This window comes from Kryptolebias marmoratus, linkage group LG5 (genome assembly GCF_001649575.2).
Source record: "Kryptolebias marmoratus isolate JLee-2015 linkage group LG5, ASM164957v2, whole genome shotgun sequence".
In the NCBI taxonomy this organism is placed as follows: Eukaryota; Metazoa; Chordata; class Actinopteri; order Cyprinodontiformes; family Rivulidae; genus Kryptolebias; species Kryptolebias marmoratus.
Genome location: NC_051434.1, coordinates 4,914,406 through 4,922,411, shown reverse-complemented (window position 1 = coordinate 4,922,411; position 8,006 = coordinate 4,914,406). Strand labels below are relative to the sequence as shown.

The window sequence follows — 8,006 nt, the reverse complement described above, 5'->3', positions numbered from 1 at the left end:
TCTTCATCCTGTTGGTTTGTCAGCAAACCATCAGTGCCATACGGATCCTCATTGTTGGCAGGTTCAGCTCAGGGTTAAGGGGCTAGGTAAATGACCTGACAGGCTTTAAGACACCACTAAGCTGCCTGGAGCCACAGACTTAACTGCAACTCCTTTTCTAAATATTTACCCCTCCAATTAGCACGAAGATCCCTTTTTCTTCTTATCATTTCCTCTTCCTCCTCATAGAGGTTATTTCGCTCTAATCTCTGATTCCCAGCAGATACTCCAAGAACTAACTTTTTGAGTCACCCCATTTCAAGATGGATACCACAGCAAAATGGCAGAACAAAAACTAGCTCCAACTCAAGTGGTTTTTACAGATACTGATCTAAAATTTGGTGTGGTAGTAGCTGGAAGTAATCCTTGACTTATTCTCTGAGTGCTAACACATGTCACAAAATCTCTCAATATGACATGAGATTGTATATACCATGATTTAGAAAGCTGAATCAATATAAATACAACTCCATTGTTTCTAATATTAAAATAATTGTAGTTTAAACTCTGGCATTTAAGGCAGCAGGGTATATTCATCCTTTTAAAGTATGCTAGGCTTTTATTTAATTTTTTTTCTTATTGCAATTTTATTAGAATTGGTTTATTAAAGTGAGTGTCTCATTAGTAGCGGCTGCAGAGCTCATCACAGATGGAAACTCCTTTTTAATTCTAAAGATTTCAAGGCATAGGAAAAAGACTGAATCTTTTTTGAGCTGCACAGACAAAAAGATGAAGAGAATTAAAAAGTGGAAAAGAAAAAAAAAAACTCACAAAAACAAAACAAAAAAAAACAAAGAGAAAACCCAGGGCAAATATTTAGACTGACCTTAATAAATTTAATTGATTTAGATTTTCATGACAATGATCGAAATGAAAACGAATGCAACCAGGATAATGTGATAAAGTTTTATCATGTTAGCAGAAACCAATAATACAAGAAACAGAAGCAAAAAAACATGAGAGCATGAAATAAAATGTAGGAAAAATGAAATGAATAAGACTGAGACGTAAATGTAGATAAATGAGATCAGAGGAGCGGACTGAACACAGCAGAAGGGCAGCTGAGATGGTGGAATGATCATGAAGGAACAAAGATGTAAAGATAGATGAAAACAAATCACTATTCAAAAAAATAAATAAATCTGACAAAAAATAAGTTCTCAAAAATGCCACTGAGCCCATTAATCTCCCTCCATCTCAGCTGACTCATTCATCCATCCATCTGTTCATCCATCAATCTGCACATGTTTACACTTTTATGATAACCATCACTCATGTTGGATCACTTTTTAAAGGAAGACATCCTCTTTCTTAGATCTGTTCAGTTTAAGGTCATTTCAGATCAAGTCTTACCAAAATTATTGCAATTTAACAAAGATTGCTTCACATTCCCTCAGGACTTAAAGGTACTCATTCGAATGTTGTGAAGACGTATGAAACAAAATCTGCACATTCTTTTTCTCATATTGATTGTTATTGTGTCCTTCAGTTAAAAAATTATAAGAAAAATTAGCAGTGAACAGCTGCCATCTACCACATGTATTTGTTTAGCTATGGAAGCAGCCGAAGTGGTCAACAACGGTGACGTTCTTGGAGGAGCCACTTGGGATGGAAAAGTCTGACAATTTTGTACTGGTATGTATTTATAATCGGATTTTTTTGAGTAAAGTATGCAGATAAAAGTGTTTTGTTTTGCATTGAATGAATACGCACATGTAAGAATTGCATATAAATATCTGAAAAACTATTGAAGAAAACGGTTTCAAACTGCACCAATTATTATAGTTAAGAATAAACATTTTATGTTTGAGTTTATAGTTTGCAATGAGTACCTTCGGTTTACTTCATGAATGTCTGCAGTCCAAATTCAAACCAAGCCGAACAGAACGCTGATTGCACCTCAACAGACTGTTTGAGCTGACATTAATGCAGATGTAAGGAAAAAAAAGCAATTTTTTAGGTTATGTCATGTTATAGCATGACATCATGTTGGGTCATATCTTGTTGCTTCACTTTCTGTCACTTTAAGTCATGTGACAACATACAAACAAAATGCAGAATCAGGTCATGCAGCTTCAGCTTGCTTCTATATTATAACAGCGAACACACCAAGTCATGTCACATGTGCCGTTTCACACCATGTACCATGAAGAAATGACATCCTGTGCTGCAGCTTCACCATGAGGTGTGTCATTTCAGTGCCTCAAAAGGACACTGGAGAAGCTCAGAATGTATGTAAATCACTCCAAAAAAGGGGCTCTATACGTGCATAAATCTGTGGTGTGTCAAAATACTAATACAGAATGCCATGAGGTCATGTAGCGTCTCATCTCATGGTGTCAAACCATCACATATGGTAATGCTTGTTCATGTAGTGTTATATTATGTTGAGGTTTTAGTCTATGTTCTGATGAGCTCCACGGTGACACCATCAATCACAAAACCAACACTTAAGAAGAGCAGGGGTGATTTTTCCCATCCACAGAATGTTGCTTCATTCAACGACTGCAGACTTGAAGCTGGAGGTGTTATTACCCTTATATTATGCACTAAAATGTAATGTCTTTGACTCCATAATAAACCTTTCACATATCATAAACCTCTCGTATTTGCTTCATTATGCACTCATTTAGTGGCAGTTGGAAGCCCTTTTAATTTTTCCATTTCTCCAGCTGGGATGTATTCCCACCAGGGGAAGAAAAGCAACAAGGATGATGGGATTGTACAGTTCAAGTTGGACAAAGAAATTATAAGTTACAGAACTATAAAGAGTGACTTGGCCCTAATGCTTATTTGGAGGGGCAGATGGTGTTTGTGTTTCTTGAGTTTTATTGTCTGCAACTGAAGGCGACAGTGATTTAGTTGTGTGTGTGTGTGTGTATTTGTCTGTTGTGTTAGGAAAATAACTCATGAATGAATGAAGCTCCCAGAAAGAATTATTGATGTACATCCTCATCTGATTGAAGTTTGACATCAACCTCATTTAAAGGTACTCACTGCAAAGTATGGAATCAAAAATGTAAAATATTATCCTGAATTACATCAAATGTTCAGATATATTGACATGCAACTCTGAAACGTGGATCGACACTTCAAGCACTTGGCCTAAATCCACCGAAAACCACATGGGAGCTTCAATCATGTCATTGAGCGACATCAGCTGGCCTTAGTCTGGGTAGGTAAACAAATATGGCAGAATCAGACAAGTATAGAATATCAAAGAAGATGTTTAGGTGGAAATATAAGAGTGAATCTACTGTTAAAATCTAAAGAAAAGAAAAAGAACAAGAAAGACAGCTGTCAAGAATAAATATTAGGGATAAAGCAGGGCAGTGGAGCACCATAAAGACAGAGATCGACATTAAAAACACATGCCACATTTGTAAACATCTTCTAGACCAGCATTTTTACTATTTCAACCTAACCTATCCTTTTATCTGCATATTTTACTCAACAAATCAGCACAAATATGTACCAATACATCAAAACTGTCAAACTTCTCAACCCCAAACAGTTGTTGCAAATGCAGATTTAGTTTTTTACGTCATGAATTTTCAACTTATACTCCAAGCGTTAACTGATAGTGTGATATCTGTTTTAAAACTGCTTTTCCCTATTGTAGCCGACTGTGTCCAATTGATAAGTATAACATTATTTCCAAGGTTTGACCAAAATGGTTGATGATATATGATGATTTTAGTTTTAAACATTCACATTAAAGGCAGCGGGAAATTTGCATTCCTCCAAGGACTGCTAGACCTTTAGGTTATCATGTTTCTCAAACACATTTCAGCCAGCGACCTACATCCAGATCCAATGAATCCTATGAAACAACCATAAACTTACTGTTAGAAGTATCTATTGTTTATTGGGAGGAAAAACGACCCCAGTATCATGACCGCCTGGACTCGGATCAGATGTAAACACTAAGTTACAGTACCTATATACAACTCAAATATTAAATACCAGCTGGAGCAGAGCATCCTCGCCGAGACTATAAAGAATGAAATGCATGACATAAATAAATGCATGAGCGTTTCCATTTCACACAGCCACTTCTGCAGTTTTTAGTCGTTGCTCTCGTTGGAATAGAATCAATAAATCAGACATGTTCACCCCCTCAGGGCTGAAACACAGGCACTAAATCAAATCAGCAAATGTCATAAAACACACACTTTGAATGAGTTTCAAAAAAGAAAGCCGTTGTTGGGTCATGAGAGCGTCCCCATCGGAGCCACACAGCCTCAAAGATGGAAGAGATGCATCAACCTCTGCGCTGGAAAAGCTTGCAGTGTTTCTATATATTCACTGTGTTTCTGTAATGAATACAAGAGGAGATTAGAGCAACTTATATTTGGTTAAAAGGTTAAATGTCTGAAGAAAACCAGGACATGTGGCTCATATGGTACCTCATTAATATTAATGTGAACAAATAAAATGGGTTCTCAAGGCTGGGAAACAGCTGGTGAACATATACTTCAATGAAACTGGTCATTAAAATCTGTCCAGGTATTCATGAGGTATTTTGCTCACAGCCAGACAGTACTGACTGTAAGAATTAGTGACAGTTTTAAACAAAGATGTTGTGCGATATGTAGTTCTCAGAATATGGGTGAGAAACTCTCAGCTACTACCACATCCAGTTTTAGCTTAAAATCTGTAACTTTTGTTGAATTATACCCAGTTTTGTGTTTGCTAGGATCAGTTGGTTGTGATGGCAGTCTTGAATTGGGTTAACTCCAAAAGATAAACAGTTGTAGACTTACATCCAATGATTAATTTCTGGGAGTTTCAGTAAAATAACCCTACTGGTTGATGAGATATTTTGCTAACAGACTAACATGGTTGACTGCAACAATTAATGCTAAAGCTTAAAACAAAGATATGACTCTCAGCTACTACCACTCCAAATTTTAGCACATTGTATACAAAATTGACTGAATTATAGACATTTTTAAGGTCACTTGGCTTTAGCGACCATTTTGAATTGAGTTGGCTCCAAATGTTAACCAGTTGGAGTCTCAGCTACGAGCACAACACATTTTACATCAATATCTGTAGAACTGACTGAGGTATAGCAATTTCTGTGTTTTCTAAGGTCAGTTGGTTGAGGTGACTCCAAATGCTATTCAATGATTCTTTTCTGAAAGTTTCATTAAAGCTTGTCTGGTGGTTTCAGATATATTTGGTAACAGACACATGAACACAGACACACCTTCAGATTTTCACAGCAGGTGATAAAAACCATTTTTAGTGGTTGTAGTAACTGTTATGTAAATTTGATATGAACTGTGAAAAAACCTTTAACATTTAAACAAAATGATATGTCCAATAACTATATTTTTCACTTTTTTTCTTTATAACTACAGGTTTTATCAAAAGACATCACTGATAAAATACACAACGTCCAGCAGCTCACCCTCAGATTTGCAATGAAAGCACAATATCAGGTTTAACACATGTCTACTTCCAGATATTTTGCCTCACTGGAAGCCTGATGTTTTTGTTGATGACTGTAATGTGACTGGGGAGACTGATGATCATATTTACCTCTGCTGTGACCGAAGAGAGCTCCTGAATTACCTGGACCCCTGCTGCTGCTGCGTCTCACTGTGAGAGCAGGAAAATGTGGGCGAGAGTCATGTGGGAGACAGAGCAAAGATGCAGACATAACACTTTCACCAGGCACACAGGAACGTTAGCACAATCAAAAACTTATTTCCCCAGATGTTGGCATATCTCATATCCGTTAATTTGTTGTTTTGCATAAACAGCAAGATGAGGAGGAGGAGGAGGGAGGAGGTGATCTAAAGGAGGACAGACAGATGAATGGACAGAGATGCTGCAGAGGGGATTTAATTTTTAATCCTGCTGCTGCATTTGCAGTATCTTCCTTACTTCTTTTTTTTCACTTGGCTCTAATTATCCTGCTGAGAAATAAAATTTGGTTTTTGAGATGGAAATTTAATTGAAGTTTCCTCTAGGAAATCATTTTCTGACTGTGGAGGGCACTCTGGAGCTGGCCCCCTATCGTTGGTAAGACTAGTTTTAGTGGTTACAAACAAGCAACAAGTGCTGCAGATATTAGACAGCTCACCTTTGACATCTCAGATCATCTTTATAGTATAGTAGATTTGATTATGTGTCTTGTTTTTTTTCTGTTTATGATGTCATAAGATTTTTTTGACGACTGAATCCAATGAAACCATGAATCTACTAAGGTCCTCAGTGCAAAAGACAAAAACATTGAGTAAAAACCAAATCGGCACATTATTTTTTTCTCATATTAACGGTAAATGTGTCCTTAAGTTACAAATTTGTAAGCAAAATTTGTGAATGACTGCCAGCTACGGTCTGTGTTTGTTTGGCTAAGAAAACGAAGTGACTGAAAATAGGTCAACAATGGTGACGTCCATGGAAGAGCCGTTTGGGACGGAGAAGTCAGACAATTTAAACATATTGGTAGTTAGCTATGTTTATTCAGTTAAAAAGTAAAACTGATATTTGTTTTGAAATGTTCCTTCAAAAAAGAATGCACAAGATTCATTTTACATTCAATAAATCTAAAGAAATATATAGTACGTTTGGTTGATTTTGTACATTTCCAAAAGTTGGTAAATGAGCATCAAAACTAAGGAGCAATGGAAAGAGGAGTATTCAATGTAATTTTAATAAATGGTTTAAAAAAATCCTTATGAATTGAAAAAGGGTTGCAAATAATGTTTTAATTATACATCTTAAACACAATATTTGTTCCATAATATTTATTAAAAATATACCCTATGACCAGTATAATATATCAAAACAGGTAATTTTTTAATATAGATTACTTAAATAAATATAAGTGTGCATTACTGAAGATATGACATACTTATCCCAAAGAACTTACATTACCTACTGTACCTACTTATTGATTTAAGTAGTGTGTTGTATGCTGTATATAGAATGACAACATAGAGAATCTGAATCTGAATATTTAGGAATAAAATTATTGGTAAACATTTCGCTGCAAAGAGTTTATGGTGCCTACAAAGAGTTACGTTATTAAAATCATTGTTATGAGATGTGGGACAGACACACCTTAAACTAACAGACCAGTTGTGTTTGCTTTTTAAACAACACATTTCTGCACAAAGTTTAAATAAAGTAACAAACTATACAATAAACACGAACCTAATCACTTCGTTTAAAATTTTCTAATGAAATAAATGAAAGTTTTCCTAATACATTTAGTGTTTATCTCAAGCCTGTTTTAATGGAAGTCGAAGCTGTTAAAAATTAATAGTCTTTAAATTAAGGAAGTGCGCGGTCTGGTCCTGCGGTCCCGTTCTCTGATTGGCTGTAGTCAATCTATTATGATAATGAGGAGGGCGTGGCCTGGGGGCCAGAGACGCTGTGCTGCTGAGAACCGCCTCATTGTGTCGTTTTGACCCGGTCTGGACGCACCTCCTCACTGATTCTGTGCCTCTGAGCTGGTTCCTCTGGTGGATTTATACTTTAAGGTCTCGGTTCTGGGGAAGGACTTTCCTCACCGGCTCGGTTCCGGGTTTAAATTGGAAATAAGTGGGGCAGTTGTGGATTATTGTGCCGGACTCGGACGGAGGAAGCCGGGTCCTGTTGTGGAGATGTGGAGACAGAAAGGTGAGTTAGTTCTTTTATTTTTCTTTAATCGCGTTTCCTCGCTGGAAACCTTCTGTTCTTTTTCCCGGCGTGCGCGTGCGCGCATGCCTCGCAGTTTTGCTGTGTGTTTGTGCACGAAGGAAACCGAACACACGGGTCGGATTGTGCGGTTGCTGGCGTCCAGGCACGTGCATTCAATTTTGGGAGCGCGTGCGCGTTTGCCACCTCTGATTGACGGCTGTCAGTGAAGTCAGCACAACAAAAACAAACACGAGCATCTCTCATTAACTCCAGTCACCTTCCTAAAAGCTGGTAGTTTTTAGGGGCTGGGGGCTCTGGGGGGCTCT

General features: G+C 37.2%; 1 protein-coding gene across 4 annotated transcripts in view; it reads left to right on the top strand.

The window, feature by feature from the left end:
- Positions 1 to 7,448: 7,448 nt before the first annotated feature.
- LOC108243952 (semaphorin-6D) overlaps positions 7,449 to 8,006 on the top strand; it is a 141,154-nt gene continuing 140,596 nt past the window's right edge. For all 4 annotated transcript variants that reach the window (XM_037975694.1, XM_017429723.3, XM_017429725.3 and 1 more), the window contains exon 1: positions 7,449 to 7,680. The gene's annotated coding sequence lies outside the window, so the exon portion shown is untranslated. The remainder of the gene's footprint in view (positions 7,681 to 8,006) is intronic.